The 19,069-nt window shown below is 34.6% G+C and overlaps 1 protein-coding gene across 1 annotated transcript in view; it reads right to left on the reverse strand.

Annotated features, from left to right (window-relative positions):
• brinp1 (bone morphogenetic protein/retinoic acid inducible neural-specific 1) overlaps positions 1–15,931 on the reverse strand; it is a 173,408-nt gene extending 157,477 nt beyond the window's left edge. Inside the window, exon 1 of the mRNA XM_026240636.1 lies at positions 15,592–15,931. The gene's annotated coding sequence lies outside the window, so the exon portion shown is untranslated. The remainder of the gene's footprint in view (positions 1–15,591) is intronic.
• Between the last annotated feature and the right edge of the window lie 3,138 nt (positions 15,932–19,069).

Here is a 19,069-nt window from a genome sequence, read left to right on the forward strand (position 1 = left end):
CTTATATAAAGTAGGACCGTAAAGAAAAAATCATCACTACACTAGTTCATTTTAAATGACCAAGTGGTTTGAACAGTACATTTTTAAGAATAGTCCCTCAGATAGAATAAGTTTGTAATGAACAGCATTTATAATTCTTTTATTATTATTATTCCAATTTTTATTATTATTATTAAATAAAAGAACATGGAAGAATTGGTTCCCAATGTGTTACAGTGCAACAAAATATTAACATTTAGAAAAACATTAAAGCAAAATAATGCCATCTGATGCAATTATGTGCACTAATTAGTATGCATTATTGAATTATGTAATTAGTCAACACTAATATGTACTTTAAAAAAAAAATGCACACCTTAATTTCCTAAAGAACACACTTTATTGACAACATTTGAACACATTTTTACTTATTCTTTATGTGCTTAAAATTTTTTTAAGAATAAACCCTGGACAGTCACACCTGAGGACAAAAATTTGTAATTCAATAATCAAAATACTGTATGAGTACAATTGATTTTAACTAGTGTTATATATATATATATATATATATATATATATATATATATATATATATATATATATATATACTCATTTGTGATTTATATAATTGATTGTAACTAAGAACAACACATTTACCGTCAATATCCAGTCTGTCAACGTTCATGACCATGTTATAACCATGTAATACATGTCATTTACAAGAAATATTCAAGGAAAGCTGAAAAGGATTGTTTAGATGGATTGAAATTCACCCACATGAACTACATCAACGATGAATAACCCAAATTCACTCTTCTAGAACTTAAAGGCAATTTAGGAACTTTAAAGTTCAAATGTTGAATGAGTTTTAATTCAAGTGCTTTAACATCATTAAACTTAAACTCTTGCCCATAGACTTCAGCTGTAGCCATTTCAGAATTGTTTTCCCTGATAGTTAACCTTTTTACCATAAATGCTGTCAATAGATCTGAACTTTGAATCTTAAACATTGCAACATAATATTCTGTCACTTTGCGGGTCTCCAGTAGCTATAAGTTAATTGGATTTATCAGTTATTGATTATGTTGTTTGTTCAGGTTCATCATAATTAAAGTCCTTACAGTAATTCCTGCAGTTTTTCACTCTTCCGGAGCATCTGGAAGCGTTTCCGAGTGCTGGAAGCAGTTCAGCGCAGCAATTACCCTGGTGTCAAGAGCTCCCAGGGTAATAATAATCATCTCTTCTTCAAATAAGGACAAATATGATTATGAAGACAGCTCAGTTTGACTTCATGGCAGATGTAAACACTAACCGCCAATAAAAGGAACAGAAACGCCAAGAGTCCTCTCAGCTTTGACAAGGTCAATAGCAGAGTGATAAAGGTTGACTCCGCTAGACTCGGCAGAAGAAGCAGATTTACCAAATGAAGCAAGTATTTCATGCTCCACCGGCCCACTCTTACACTACTAGATCACACGTGCTGATTGCTCAACTGTAAATATATCAAACCTGCATCTTCCATATCAGGTGTCATGTGGCCATGTGTAATGTATGCAGCATGTGAGCGGCATCCAATCTAGATCATTTCACAGGAGGTTTAAGTCAATTACAAGGAAGATGTAAAGGGTCATGTAAATATCTGTTCTCTGGTTCAAAAATCAAATGCGTGTCTAGTCAACCCTTTAGACACACTACTAAATTTATGTCATCATTTCTAAGACTTTTTGCTCGGATTCCTGAACCTAGTTCTGTAGGCCGGACAGGAATGCAAGGGTTAACAAGTTTTTAAATAAAAACATACATAAATGAATGAATGAATGAATGAATGAATGAATGAATGAATGAATGAAGGTGAAAACTACACACACACAAATATGACACATAAAAAAAAAAAATTATATATATATATATATATATATATATATATATATATATATATATATATATATATATATATATATATATATTAACCCCCGACACACATACTTAGTTATAAATTAAATTATGTTTACTTAAATATAGATAAGATAGTGTTAATTAATATTACTCAGTACTTGATTGTATAATTACACCATAATAGGGATACCTTAAAAATTGTATTCATAAATGATATGAATGTATGTATTAAATAATCAATAACATTTTGGGTCGGTATTGATTGATTGATTGATTGACTGATTGATTGATTGATCAAGAACACATTTGAAGTAACAAAAGATTTATATTTCTAATATATTATAATATATAATCTAATATATATATATATATATATATATATATATATATATATATATATATATATATATATATATATATATATATATATATATATATATATATATATTCTTATATTTCTTTTTTTATTGATCAATAAAATCTTGAAAAAGTTTTTTTTTTTTTTTTTTTTTTTTTTTTTTTATAATAACCAGAAATGTTTACTGAGCAGCAAATCAGCATATTAGAATTATTTCTGAAGGACCATGTGACACTGAAGACTGGAGTAATGATTCATTATTATTGCATAAAATATGACATTATATAAATCTTTACATCAACACCTAATCTACATTTGGTATAGCTGAGAGCTGCTATTATTGCAGCTTTGATTTTTCTAGCATTGATTCAAAATAGATGGATTCAAAGCGCACCACTCACATTGACATACTTTAAAGTTTCGCTCCATTACATCCTAAAATAGAGGCGCATGACCCCTGCACCGTTGAACGCTGAGTCTCCACACACTCCCCGGAGCCTAATCAACTTCATAAAGCCCTGAAGAGAGAATCAAAGACACACATTAATTTAAAGATATATTGCAGTCAGTCCTCATGACTACTGACAAGATATCAGTAATGCCGCTCATCTCAGGACACATTTAATGCCTGGAGGTTTACCCATGATGTTTTATAGATACTGAAAGGGAAAAGCACTGCATTATTAAAGCCCAGCAGGAGAGGATATTGTAAACTCAATGCAAATGCAACGAGAGCCACATTTAATATGTAAGTATTTAGTAGATATAAAAAAATTCTCATGCATTGATCCCTAAACCCCATGGGTTGCTATCCAACAGCTTTACTTAAATTAACACACTTCTGGTGTGAAACTAAAAGCTGAAATCTTAAATATTACTAATCAGAAAAGGCACAGATTATCCAATTTGAGGCCAAAGGCAGTAACGAGTTTCTGACATAATGCTAAGCGTCTCAGAATTAAACTGTTTGCACTAAAAGGCCATATCCAGATTTGCACAACATTTGCATTTTCAGGCAATTTACAGTTAAAGTATTCAGTGTTCTTGTGCACTTTGCATGTAAAATAAATAAATAACTAATAAAATAAAATAAAAATATGTAAGGTTGACAATTCAAGCTGAATAACAGGTTTCGTTTAGGTATGTGGTCGTGTGTGTGTGTGTGTGTGTGTGTGTGTCTGTGCATACCTACTTAACCATATTTTGGGGACAAATCTGTAAAAAGTGAGCTTAACCTGAAAAAAAAAAATGCCCCTTGTGGACGTGCTCATTTGTAAAACTGGTATAAAAATAAGGACAAATATATATATATATATATATATATATATATATATATATATATATATATATATGTTTATATTATTATTATTATTATTATTATTATTATTATTATTATTATTATTGTTGTTGTTGTAAAAGACTTTAGAAAGTCTCCTGTAAGTGGTAGGGTTAGGTCTAGGGTTGGTGTCAGGAAATAGAATATACAGTTTGTACAGTATAAAATCCTTTACACCTATGGAATGTCCCTATTTAAAAAGCTAAGTAAACTGTGTGTGTGTGTGTGTGTGTGTGCAGCTGAATCAGCAGGCTTGTGCTTGTCAAACACGGCACAGAAACACGCCTGTCTTGAATGTCAGATCATGTGAAGTATGTGAACCAAACACTGCTGTTTGCCAACAGTGGGCCAAAGCACAAACAGCTCAAACCTCTTGCCCAGACACACTGTCACCACCAAAGCCACCCAATTCACACTTCCAACCCTAAAGCAAGTACACTAACCCAGTTTTAAAAATATAAATTGAATTAAAACTTTGTAATGACTTCATAATTCAGTATTAGAGATGATGAAAGGGAATGTTTTGCTCATTTTAATGGCAAACTCAAGTAATTTGTTGATAACTGCGTTCTTTGTTGAATCTCAAAGGAATGAGATTTCTCTCCAAAATCAAAGCAAAAATTACATTTTGCCTAAAGAATGAATGAAGCCTGTTTTAGGACCACTGCAGAATTGTCATGACAAATGTCCCGTTCTCATTTTGTCAAAACTCCTTCACTACCTCAACTACTTCCACAATGAATGTTTACAACTATCTGTCACAAGTTTAAATATTAATTCTGTTCTACTGATTTATAGTATATAACATAATAATAATGTATTTTGACATGTACTCTACATTCACTGCGCAAAAAAAAAAAAAAAAAAAAAAAAAAAATTATATATATATATATATATATATATATATATATATATATATATATATATATATATATATATATATATATATATATATATATATATAAAGCATATCAACAATATGGCAGCATTGCCAATATGGCAGCATTGCATTTATCTTGTTTCTGGTAATGTTGTGAACTATTCATATTCATGTATCTATGTGTTTGTGTCTGTGTGTATATTAATATACTGCCTCCATTTCAGTATATGAGGCACTTGCTTTTTACAATACAATAAGCAACCAAATGAATTAAATCAAGCCATAATCTGTGTTTTTAATTCTGAATTACATCACAATATGGTAGTAAAGTCAGCTGCAACATCCCGCTTCATGTTGCCTTTAAGATGACCATAATAAAGCTAGCACAGTGTCTCTATAAAGCTGCTGTTGGCTCACTAGTTAATACTCAGCTTGTAAAGCACTGAAGACTTGGCACAGTGACTTTGGCTCAACAACATTTATAAAGTGTCAAGTGAGCTTATATGTCTACAGTATAAGTCCCATATTATCTCATAAACTATCCCTCACACTTTTGCCTAATATAAAAGCCCTCATGTTTTGAGGTACACTCTACATTCAATGCAATATATATATATATATATATATATATATATATATATATATATATATATATATATGAGTGAATGAATGAATGAATGAATGAATGAAATTGATGTAGACTCTATAGCCACTGCTTAATACATAAATAAATGTATTTTGACATTTTTATTAAGGCCAGTAACCAGTATTTTGCATTCTGTTCCAGTAAATCGAAGATAAATGCATTTGAGAAGTATATGGATTGCATTTTTTAAGCATAAGTCTTATGAAATGTAATATATAACATTAAATAAATCAATAGAAATTGCCAGAAGGGAAAGGGAAAAAATATTCTCTAACAAGTCTTTTTATCTTGCAAAGTTGGATTTCTAAAGTAGAAGCATCATGTTTTAAGGATGTTCAGATTAAAAACAAAAAATCATGCAGAAAAGGCTGTTTTGTCTGTGCGGTTCACTCCTTCCTCTCACCATGTTGTCTCTACTTTTCTCCAAATACGCATTCGGATGATGGCAGCGTATAGCACCACTCGGGGCGTTCTGCACCGTCAGAGTCTCTCCACGCTTTTAGTCCAGCACTCCTCTCCCATGACCCTCTCTTTCTTCATTTCTCAAACCATCCGGAAGGGCCAAAGGGAGAGCCCTGTGCAATTTCCTTCCTCTAATAGCTACTTCCAAAGCCCACTTCCATAGTCGTGAGAAGTGACAAGATTAAAGAATAGCTGCTCCATTCGACAGAAGCAGGGGCAGAAACAGAGGGCAAAAATACTCTGGGTAATTATGGGGAAATCAAGCACACTGCTGCATTCGCAGCTCAGCTGGGCTCTCACGTCACCGCTTTGGTCCCAGCGGATCTAATCGAAAGCTTTTTACTTCTCTCTCTGCCTCTGTTCTCTCTTTCCGAGCTGATATTGCACTTTAGTTTAGAAAAACAGACTAACAACATTCTCTGAAGCTTCGGCCTCCTCCACTTTGAAGCTTGTCTATGAACAGCTTAAAAGCGGCAGAACTACAATGGAGCGATATCGAGGGCTCATCCAAAGGCCAGATGAAGAGAGAATATTAACTAGCCCAAGGCCAAGGCAATATATTATATGAGGAAACTCTTCAAAACCGTCCATTTTTGTGACCCTTTATTATTTCAAAATATGTCTTGCAGGCATGTCAAAGAATAGATCACCTAATGTGCATTGCGTCAATTACAAACTCTACGCTTCTGTTTTCCATTTCAGGGTCAGTAAATCATAATTCCAGTATGTCAGTATAATCAGTAATCAGTATGTTATAAGACATGGCAGTATTCTGTAATATGGTATGTTGCAGAAATGACCATGCACGGTATTTCCAATTATTGATAACTTATAATGCAAATTATTCAGTTTTTTAGAATGCATGTTAGCTTCTATTCCATCAACTAGGCTGAATGAATATGCAAAGTCAATCTCTAACAGTAGGTATGGTCAAAGCAGTGCTATGCAACTTTTAATCCTGAACTCATGAGAAATTATGTGCGGAGCTGGTAATTTTGTATGAATTTGTACAGAAATATGATTAAAAAAAGAATAACATATGCATGGAACTGTACAAATGCATATGAATTAGCCACCAGTTTTCCAAATGTAAAATAGTTGCAAATTGCAAAGAGACATTTGTTATAGGATGCATTGAATCTGACAGTGTGTTGAACTTCCCGTTTCTGACACCCGTTTGCCATGGAAAAGAAAATTAAAACAATTTTCAAATTTTTAAATAGCCAATCAGAGATTTTTGCACTGCAATGGTGTTGACCATATATTATGTTGCTTTTTGCACATTTTGTGACACTTTAAAAGTGAAACGTCCAGTGAGTGGGACTAAAATAGTGTTCAGTTTTATTTGAAACAGATGAACTGGCAATGTTTTATTACCTTGGTTGTTATATGTAACACAGCAGTTCAGAAATGAAATGTCTGGTTAGTGGCTCTAAAAGTGTGTTTGAAAATAATGTACCGCCTATAGAAAACCAAACAATAAATTTAACCAAGAGTGTTAACAAAAGCAAATGCGAAATATTATATATATATATATATATATATATATATATATATATATATATATATATATATATATATATATTTTTTTTTTTTTTTTTTTTTTTTTTTTTTTTTCTTCAACATGTCTTTGATCTCTTTTATCTTGATTCTTGTTTCACGTGGCTCGTACCTAAACACTTCACATCACAACTGCATTGCTGTACCGGGTGCACTACAGAGCAAGTTTACTACATCAGAAAAGTCATACATATAGAGCTGATGCAAACCTTAAACTGTATTAGTTTACAAGTCATGGACTATGGAAAAGAGTTTTGAACTCATAACATAGCATTGTGCAAGAAACCGCTATAAAATAAGTCTTTATTGTTTGTTTTGTTTTGCAAAAGAATTTGGAAGAGGAGCATATTTCCAAGGAGCCTATGTTGGAATACGTACTTTTGTTTTATGGATAACAGAAGCTCGGACACTCTGCTAAATATCCCCTTTTGTCTTTCACAGAGAAAATTAAATGGTGACAGAATTGTCATTTTTGAGTGAACTAATAAATTTAATACAGACCAACTGTGGCAAAGATTATCTGGCATTGTTCCTTCTTATGGGTGAGTATCTCAGAAGCATCTCTCTATAAAGAAATTGAAGGAAACGGGAGGACCGCTGGCACAGGTGCAGGCCAAAAAAAAAAAAAAAAACCCTCAATGAGTCCTTTATTGCTTTTATCTGTTCTCCTGTCTTGAGTGGTTTCTGATAACAGTTCGCCTCTCAGTGACCTCTGATCTAGGAACAGCTACTCTTAAGACTCAATTATAAGTCTTGCTCGCTTTAAAGCAAAATGTAAATCTCGGTCGAAGGTGCTGTCAGTCAAAGAGTAATTGTAGGTCGCAAGCTGATCTGGGACTTTTTGTAGAGAGGATACTTGACGCTGCTTTATTATGCTGAGTCACGACTGTTCTCACTGGTACATTAAACCGTCTCCAACTGGCTCGGCAGAGAAATAATAGAGCAGAGAGGAAACGATTACCATTTAGATGTAGAGATTTCTGATTTGCTTGTTATCCAAGTGGTATTGAGTTAAACTTTTGAGTCCTAGTCACCTGAGTATTTGACAACCGACAGTTATTTCACATTGTTTCCAAAATGGAAAGAATGCAATAAGGCAATTTAAGACAAAAACTTGTATGTGTAGGTGTGTTTAAGTACACTTATTTTGAGGTGTCGACTAACATACTAAAGCTGAAGTAAAGTGATTGATTAGAATTGTAACTGTAGTGAGTTATTCAATATTAGGCCTACATTTAAAGTTAATATATTTGAAATGTACTAAACTGTGAAATCATTACAACTGTGTAATTACACATAATTTAAATGCATGGCAAACAAGTTTGAACAAGACAATAGAAGTGATTATGAAATTACATATAAAGATGTCCTTCTCAACAAAAATAAATTAATATAAACAAAAAAATCATATAATCATTTCCATTTTTATTATCTATTCTCATGTCTAAACTGGTTATTAGATCATGTGTGCAACCAATATCCAGTCCCTGCCTATTTTGCCTATACCATATATCATTTGCATATATAATTTTAGCACGGGTGATCAAATCTCACTCTTTCTCCAGAAAGCTGTATCGTTCACTTATTCTAAATCTTTAGATGAGACACAAGGATGAGGAACTTCATCTTGTCAAAGATGGAGGGAAGGCTTAAACTACTATAGTGAAAACACATGTGTGCGATGTCTCCTCATGCCCTTTCGTTTTCCAGCTCACTTGCAGCCGTTCGCCACTCCAGTTGGGGAAATGCACTGACGCTGAGGTGAAGTCAAGCCAGCTGGCAAACAACATCTACCTCTTCTCCCCCTACAGGTTGCCATTGTTTATTAATAATCCCAGTGGTCTCTGTTGGCAGCGACGAGGTTGAAGCAGCTGGTGGGCCTCAGTTGAGCTCGAGCACCGAGGTTTTCTCTGTCACGAGTGTTTCCCCCACTGCCTAAGCAGTCGGGGGCCACGGCACAGCCTTTCATTCAGCCCTTTCATTACATAATTGTATGAATTAAGGAGGTTAATCACCGCAAATGACCATGGATTTTAATAATTTATGAAGATCAGGCAAAAACAGTCGCGGGGCTGCCAGTCGGCCATAAAGGGCCAATCGCTTCCCTTCTCAGAACCATGTAATCAGCATTTAAAGGGGTCTTGACTTGGATTCTTTTTTAATATCTTCCTTGAGGATTGCTTGTAATGTTATTAAACAGTCATATAGCTGCACAAATGGTTATTTTCAACCCTCATTCTGACACTCTATCTCAAATGATTTGTTTTTTAAGAAATTACTCATTTAACGCTTGTAAGTAATCAGCACTGTTTGGCTAATGTCATTGCATGAGAAAAAGTATCAACACTCCAATTTTTTCCATGCGAGTAAGTGTTTTGAAATATAATCTATATAAGACAATCTTTTACAGATGAAGCATTATGACATTTTTGATACCACATTTCTTGAAGACTTTATGAATTATAATAGTATTTTGAATGCTCTAAATAATGCACCTTATGATTTGATGAATAAGCATAACGACAGTTATAATACATTATAATACTCATCTTTTCATTTTTGCACCTTCAGAAAGTATAATGCATAAAAGCAAATATTGTAATGCATTTTAAATTACAGTTAGTAAAGAAAATTCACATAATGCATTACAACCTGAATCATGAATATCCATATTATTCATTAAAGTGTTACCAAATTGTTTACTCATGCTTGGCGATGTACTGTAGATGCTGTCAGATTCAATGCATCCTTTAACAAATGTCTCTTTACAAACTCTTTGCCTCAATCTGCACAGTCAAATGCTCCAAACAAACATTTCTCATCTCTCATTTTCTTTTTAATAATAACTTAAGCTCACACTGAGTTACACTGAAAAAAACCTGGTGTCACTTATGCACTTATATGAGTCTAAAATGTTGAAATGCCACATGCACTTACAAGTATCACAATAATACAAATATGGGTTTGGTCTTTGCTAATATTCATTAGAACAAGATAATTTTATACAGTAGTTCAAAAAAAAAAAAAACTGACAAATTACATTTCAGATATGATGTACCCAGCTATTTGGTTGATATTTGAGCTGGCAACGAAAAGAGTTCCACAAGAAGCCAAAACCTGGATCAGTATAGCATACATACTGAAATAATGAATAGTTCATTTAAAATTATAGTGTTGTCGCATTATTATCCAACTTTCTTTAATTTAATTCAAATCAATTTGGTTTTCAACTTCTTTTTTGACATCTCAGTGTCATCTTCCATAATGTATTTGCACAACCATTCAAAACTTTTGGTTCTAAAAGATTTTTTAATGTAAAAAAAAAAAAAAAGTTTCTTCTGCTCAATTTATTTGATCAAAATACATTAAAAATTATGAAATATTAAAACAATTTAAAATATCTGTTTTCTATGTGAATACATGTGATCAAACAACATTTTCTCCAGTCTTCATTGTCACATGATCCTCTTTCCAAGCGTTTTGGTTGACTTTCCTACCTTCCTGTCAACTTGTGTATTTGCATATCTCTGCACCGGTTCACACAGACAGGATACATCATCAGCGCGTTCACGTACACTATTTTAGACGGAACAATAATGACACGCAAACTGTTTTTGTAGTAATGTTGTCTCTGATTGTCTGATCTGCATGCATATTTTCAGGTATGGTGGGATGTTCACATTCATTTCTATCAGGCTAAAGTTAACATTTTTTCATGATCTCCTACTGCACCTTTAACAGCAGCTTTGTCCTCACTTTCTTTTCATAACACTGGCCTCTAGTTTTCAGTCTATAGTCTATATTTTAGTCTATAGTATCATTTGACTCATAATTGCACAAATCAGATCACCTCTTCAAAGAACGGCACACATATTACTGATAGACCTATTTTAGAGACATTATTAAATGATATGAAACAGAAGACAGAGGATGTGCCACAGTGAGATTGGGCACTTTCATAACAGCTAATATACTTAATAGCCTAATCAAAAACTCCCTATGCCCAGAACAATCTAGTTTAAGTTCTCACAGCCGGCTGAAATATAAACGGATACATTTTAGATCAAATTATTCTTCACAATGCCACAGGAACATTTTACAGCGAATATAATCAGCCAGTGCAACATCAGTGAAAATGCACTCGTGCTGTCTAAGAAATAATGAGGGACATAATTTCATATATAAAAATGGAGACGCAAGGTTTAAAAAAAAAAACTATAAAACTAAATATAAGAATTGTTGTTAACTGAAAAGTCACTAGAATTGTAAAAGCAAACATAACTAAAACATGAATGCAAAACAACTTGATGTAAAATTATAACCAGGACCTATTTAAGGTATGAAAAATTGACTTTAAAATCTGACAGTTGCATGGAAATCACTCTGAACAGAATAAAACAGTAATGCAAATTATGTTAATGCTATAAATAAATGATTGTTTTTGTTCAAATTAATACATTTACCAGCACTGCTCAAACATAAGTGATGTTCATAGCCCAACACAGATTCAAACTAACAACACCAATGCAAAAACACTAAAGATAATAAAAAAGTTAAAAAGTTGAAAAGTAAAAAAAGAATAATAATAATAATAAAAAAACGACTATGTTTGTTTTTTTACTTACTTAAATGGGAGTTTTACTCGCATTACTGACTGCGCTCCCAAGATAGCCACCAAATGAAATGTGTTTGTGCAGCTCACATCGTTGCTCTCTATGTAGAGCATCTTTAGTTCCCTATGAAGCCATTAGACAGTAAGGCAGTGCACTGGATTTCTGAATAGAACTCTACAGTACAGATTAAGTCAATCAATTTTACATGCATTTATGCTGAGCTTCTATCATATGACATTAAAGGCTTAAGTACTGTAACTCCAGTACAGCAATAACCATTCAAAACTTCAATGATGAAACATACAGTGGAGTCCCTCTACAAAGATGTGCAAATCCTGCCAAGACGACTGATAATGACACCGGTTCACGTCACTGGAGAATCTCTCAGTAATATTTGACCCATAAATGTTTGATTTGGGTGTCTATATTAACGCTACGAGGCTGAGATGAATTCTGCAAGCTGGATCAATTGATCCACCGATATTCATTTCCTCATGCCGATTTCATATTAGCATAGAAGGGTTATTATCAGCGGGCTAATTTTAGCAGCTAGCTAATTTCTGTTAACACAAGGTGTTCTGAGATTTCTCAAATCACTGAAACCCAGAGAACGACTTTTTGCATGCTTCGCAATTACCATATCCCGGAGAGAGAAGTGCTGGTATTATCTGCTTAAGGTCTTGAATTAATCAGAACACCAGGGACGTTCTCGCCTCTGTGATGCTGTAATGACATGTGCCGCGCTAGGCAGAAGTCAGGACATCTCTTGGCAATAAAAGAAGATGACTTTGGGTAATAACGACAAAGCTAATGTACATATTCACATCTTATAATCATCTTGCAGTGTTATATTTAGTATTTAGTCATGTTTTGTGTTCCATAAATGATTATTTTGATTTAAAATAGTCTTATTAAAGGAATAATTCAAACAAAAATGCTAATTTTTGTGTCGTTCCAAACCTCTCACTTTCTTTTTCTGTGGAACATAATCAAAGATGTTTAGAGAAAAAAGTCAACGTGCACAAGATCCATTCGGTTCCCAATGTTCTTTAATAATCTTGTAAATGATGATACAGTTTTTTTTTTTTTTGGTGAATTATACCTTAATGCCAGGTTCCCATTGTAACAGCTGGTCATATGGTATGACAACATGCCCCACGATCAGAGTCAAAGTATGTAAAATTTGTTTTTCCTGGACAATAAGTGTAATTTCAGTGCAATCTGAAATTCTTATATGATATTTAATTTGTGTGATCTATTAGATATCTATGAGCAACTGAATTTATTCTGAATAAATAAAAAAGTGTGAGAGATGTAGTGGCTCCTGGCATTTCTATGAAGAATCACTTTTAAAGTCTTGGAGTTTTGATGCCAGAAAATAGATTTTATTATCAGAGATAATGTAGTCGAGAGACTCTGCAGAGAATCTCCAGAAACTTTCTCTGGATCCTCTGTTATTAAGTTTTTCCTCTAGGCTTGTTCAATAAATTTCATACATATTTTTTTTTTAAAGTTGACCTTTTTTTGGCTGTGTCGAGGACTTAATTTTCCATTATATTTTGTCTAATGTCAAAACAGGGCCGCGGCTTCTCCATATGTCTGCCCCATTCTCATACAGACATCTATACACGCAGGTAAATACACATGATTACAATAGTAGAATGATGTGATACATAGAAGGCTATATTCACATTGATTATACTTGATTTTTTGATTGATAAGATTATTCTATACAACTATCTATGTATATATCTTCTATATTATCCTAAAACCCCAGTAACGGTTAACCATTGATTGGATAATAAGTCGATATTTGGTATGAATGCGAAAATGTAAACATCAGCATTTAAATCTCATCATCACCTTAGCTTTTAAAAATTTCATAGATACAAAATAATAGCCAGCATTCCAAAGCATCGTAGCATCCCACTTCCTGGGAGTCATACTGTTACATTTGTAACATTATCTCAATGTTACATTTTTGTGAAATTTTAATTATTCTTAATGATATATATATATTTTAGATAAGAACATCCAGTGAAAAAAAAAAAAAAGAAAATCCAAGGTATGTACACTGACATGCACTGATTTCAGAAATAAATATTCACTGATGTAAAAAGTGTTTTTTGACAACAAGCCCTTAAGTTTGTTACGAATAATAAAATCTTAATTTCCAACATTTATGTCTCATTCCAGGATTTTAAATATAAACATAAATACTAGACAGCAGTTGAATTTGTTAGATGCATCTCAGCCTTGTCATCTTTATGACACTACAGACCAGCACAATAAACAAGCAGGCGTTCAGTAGCACATGATTCTTCCTGAGAACCAGGACGCCAAGACCCCCAGCTGCAACCTTTCACATGGCAGCCAGTGCGACTCCTGCCAGCATGAGACAGTGCTCATTATTCCCTCTGCCAAAGCAGCCTCGTCATTGATATTCTTGCATTGGCCTGCCTTAGTCCAGTTCTGTGGTCTGAGACGGACTGAGAGAGGCTCTGAATGCAGACCGTCTTTTATTTGCCTTGGTGAATGATGATCAGGAGAGCTACAGAGCGACAGGTGCGGCGAACGTCAGGCTGCGACGCGCACCTGGGCCGGTTTGCACTGGGTGAGTGACACTGAGTCTCCCGGAGCTTCTGCTAACATTAACAACCGGTAACAAGTGATGGTTGTTTGTGCAATTAGACATACAATTAGATAGGTTAGCGTGAATTCATTGCATGAGTGAGTGAATACAATTGCATTGCTCAGATAATGCAAACTGGTTATTTTAGGGGAAGAAAAAGAAAGAAGAAAAAAACACTTTCTACAGTCTAAACGTGGCCACTAAAAGCATGCTGTGGACTGAAAATTACAATTGACGGATGTCATAATTTTGCATAATATGAGCAGATGAAAAGTGCATATCGACCAGGTTTGATTCACTGCACCAGTAATGGGATGCATCCCGGAAAAACTCTTTAGGGCTCTCGTCTGCGCCTTTGTGTCCATCATAATCACTCAATTACCAAAAGCTTCAAAGTCAAATTTGACATCAAGCGCGAAAGTGCGAGAGCTCCCCCAACAGTTAAGCGTCAGAAACACATTCACACAAGTTCACCTCCAGCTTTGAGCCTCTCCGTGCCCTCAACACGCCGTTTGTGGCTGCGCTGTGAAGATTTGGCCTCTTTTCTCCAGCAAAACGAGCTCCTCGCCACCACACATCCGAGATTAATGCGAGTGTGAACACTTCATATCCTTTTGCATGAGGATTGAGATTGATATGCTTTCTACTGCAGTGTGCATGTTTATTGACTTTGCAGATGCAGTAGGAAACATACAAAGGGGAGAAAAACTGTATTTTTGCTATCATGTTTGTCCTGAATGTGCAGTTGCTGAGTTCTGACTGCAAAGCGGAATGATTCATTCAGCCTCTCTGAAGACATATGGTGTCATTATTTAATAGTGATGAGACTTCATTTATGCTTTGTGCACTAATGGGCATTTAGGCTGTGAGTTGACTCAGCAGATATATAAAAACAGCACAAACCCCACACGCATACACACACACAACCCAAATCTCGATGAATCCGCATCCAAACTTACAAAAATGAGCGATGCGCGGACTGAAAACAGAACACACACGCGCGCGTGGTTTACTCAAATTGTCAAGCATCTGCAGATCAGACCCAGTCCGGTTCAAAACCATACAGAAGACCCTCTCATCCCCTCAGGATCCATCATGTACTGGCCGCGCACAAGCTCCGTGAAATGCTGCATGTAAAAATCCCTACAACATCCAGTTTCACAAGCACCCTGAGCGCCATCGCTCACACACTCAGCGTCCAGCTCAATAAAAGCTCCTTAATGACTCACCTGAAACTGCTTCTCCCGTGTGTCGGGAATGTGACGCTCCGCTCTGATTTAAAGTTCTGCTCTGGGTCCGGCGGTGCGGCTCATGCTGCTGGCTCTGCTTCTGCTGTGCGTATGGGTCATCGGTCCCTCTCATACTCAAGAGGGAGAAATCCGGCGGTTCGATTCGCTGAGCAGCATCTGAGAAACGGTCGAGTGTAAAAGCAGAGCTGAGGAGGAAATATCCGACAGCAGTGCAGCTCCGGATGGAGAGATGAAGAGTCCGACTGCTGCTGAGAAACACGGAGAGAAACGAGTAGGAGGCGCCGAGCATCACTTTACTGGATTGTAGAGGAGGGTGATGGCAGACAGAAAGGGGAGGGACTGAAGCACATCAAAAGCTTTGAGGAGAGAGAAAGAGAGAGAGAGAGCGCGCGTACCTATTATTTGATTAGTGATAATATTAGTTTTATTATAAGACTTTTTTAATGGCATTCCATCGTGTTATGTGTGTGAATGTGTACGTATGTCAGGATTGGGTCAGATTTGAGAAAAACCAACATCCCGAGTCTTGGCGTTTTTTTTTTTTTTTTTTTTTTTTTTTTTTTTTGATGCGGAATTTAATCGTGTAGGATCTCTTTATAAAATTCGCCAAGTGCGTTACAAACAAAGACATATGTAGTTATAAAGTCCGCACATAACGGATAAACAAAGACGGAATCACTCGCCTCTTAATCGCGGAGCTGTCAGTCAAACTGAGCTCGAGCGCTGTCCGTGGTGCTGAAATAATCGCAGTTAGTGGATTGTTACGGGTTAAAGACATGCAGCATCTTCATGTCACATATGGAGAGAAAATAATTTACATCCGCCACTCAGTTGGCAAAACAAACAAAAATCGTGTTTCAAGTAATGCGAATCTGTTGGGTATTAAAGCAGAAAATGCAAAACTGTTTATTATTATTATTATTATTATTATTATTATTATTAAAGCAAAAATATGTGTTTTTGATGATAATCTGGATATATGTTTATTCCCTGTTGTCCTCTCACAGCAAGATCCACCAATATATTTCTTTAGAGCTCTTTTGGCTTGTAAACGGTGCTTGAGCTGTGCATATTTCTTCTCCTGATTCATACTATACTGATTTTTATTCTTTTTTTTTTTTTTTTTTTTTTTTTTTTTTTTACAAAAACACAGCTTTTGGCTTCTCAGTATCTTAACTGATGGAATTGAGTGGTGTGGATTACTCGTGGATTGTGTGTTTATCAACTGTTTGGATTCACAGAGGCAGAAGATCCATTGCATGGAGAGCAAGTGATGGAATGCTACATTCCTCCAAACCTGATGAAGATACTTCTGCGAACTATTCCATTAAAAACATTTAATATGTGAAGTTACCATTGTAATCGTCTTTATATGAGATTGTTAGACAGGGTTAGAAGGGGTTATTTTATCCCCTTAAGTGTTGCAACAGTTAATTTCATGGAGATGGTTTTGCCACATATATTTTCATCTCTGTACATACTATTTGTCAGCCTATTTAAAAAAGAGCCAAAGAAAGTCTGTGGTCATCAACAACATGCCACAGATGCCTTCCACAGAAATAAAAGAGCTTCTACTGAACATTCATCTAACATTATCCACCACATATAGGTTAAATTCATGAGAAGCTTTGAATCACAGATTAAATCTTGTGTAGCATTTATAGACAAAAGAGAGTTATAGTTTATTATAGTTTAGTTATGGTCCAGCCAGCCTTGAAAACAGTTGGCAAACATAGGCATTTATACTAAATCAGAGTCAGAAGCCAGACCAATATAATAAGACCTGGACCTTAGACCAGGACCCTGCACCTTTCACTCCGAGGATCATTTGAAGTAAGTGAAATATAGAAATTGATGAATCCAGTGTAGCATTCAGTGTTTCAGATGAAATGAGATTTCAAAAATGGTGATGATACAGTGCTGATCTGTGGTTGAGGTTAAGGGAGAACAATGGAAATGGACTGAAATCTTGTCTGAGATGATGGAATGAAACCCAGACCAAGCTTGGTTGATGAGCTCTTAAGACAAGGCCACCAAATCAAGACTCCAGGTCAATGTTGTTTTAGAGTCACCCATATACTATTAGAAATTTTGTTAAGATTTTCAAACAAATGTTATTTTTTTTATATATATATTCTGTTTTCAAGTTTTCTTAATTTTGTTATGTTATATGTTAAAGCAAAAGCAGATATATATATATAGATGTTTTTCTGTGCTTAAGAAGCAATGCTGTATTTTGTCTAGTAAATATTGAATAAAGCTGTTTGATCACATAAACCATCTAAAATAATTTATTCAGTGGAACAGCACTTACAATTATGATTTATATATCTTATTTTCATTTTGTTTTCACAGCTAATTTCCACCTGTCTTTATTCTTCCTGATACTTATTAGTGATAATGTCACAGTTATAACTGAATGTGTCTGTGTGTTTTGATCACATATTTTTAAAGGCACTTCAGGCAATACTGAAGTCAAGCATTTATAAGCCAGCAGTCTGACACACATGGCTCACAGCAGTGTAAATGTGTGCTTGATGTGTTAAAAACACTGACAATCCACTAATGACAGTTCGCTGTAGGTTTGGCTTGCAGATCGTTTTCAATCCTTCATCGTTTCTAATTACCACAAACTCTCATGCCATTTTTATCTCAGAGGTTGAGCACAGATAAGTGTGTGGACAGATCTATTTTCAGAATACACTGTTATCTCGAAAAAAAGTTCAGTATTATGCTGTAAAGATATTTGATTTTCATGAACATAACATAAAGAAATTCCTCTATTCTTTTTTGCTCCTGAGCAGTTTAATACAGCAATTCTTTCAAATAGTCGATTTCTCTGGCATGAATGGATCGCAGACCATCAAACTAAAATCCACATTGGTTCATGTTATGCAGGCAGGGCTCCAGGGCTTTGAACGCACTGTACATTTATTTTGATTCTCATCATATATTCAGTAGAAGGAGAATAGAAAGAGACTGAAGAGCTTTCATCGAACACAGCCTGCCAATTTTGCCATGTGCTTTGGTATTTCCTATACTCAAAAAAATGGCATGTTGGACCATTTGTATCCATCAAATGAATTAGTTCTTCTTATGATTAACCTAAAATTTTGTATTAAAATGACTGACTGACTGACTGACTGAATGAATGAATGAATTAATTAATTAATTAATCAATCAATCGATCAATCAATCAATAAATCAATCAATGAATCGATGACCAAACCAAATACATACATAAATACGTTTGACAAAGAAAATGTTATTTAATGTAGGTCAATATAATCCTTTCTTTTAGCTTTTTACAGCGTAATTTCACCAAAATAAAAACTACATAGAATTTACACTTAATATAGGACTAAAAAATGGGGACTGTTGGCACTATAAAAATGAATTTTCAGTAAATTACTTGGATTGTGTGTGTGTGTGTGTGTGTGTGTGTGTGTGTGTGTGT

The sequence above is a fragment of the Carassius auratus genome, linkage group LG30F (assembly GCF_003368295.1).
Source record: "Carassius auratus strain Wakin linkage group LG30F, ASM336829v1, whole genome shotgun sequence".
NCBI classification, from domain to species: domain Eukaryota; kingdom Metazoa; phylum Chordata; class Actinopteri; order Cypriniformes; family Cyprinidae; genus Carassius; species Carassius auratus.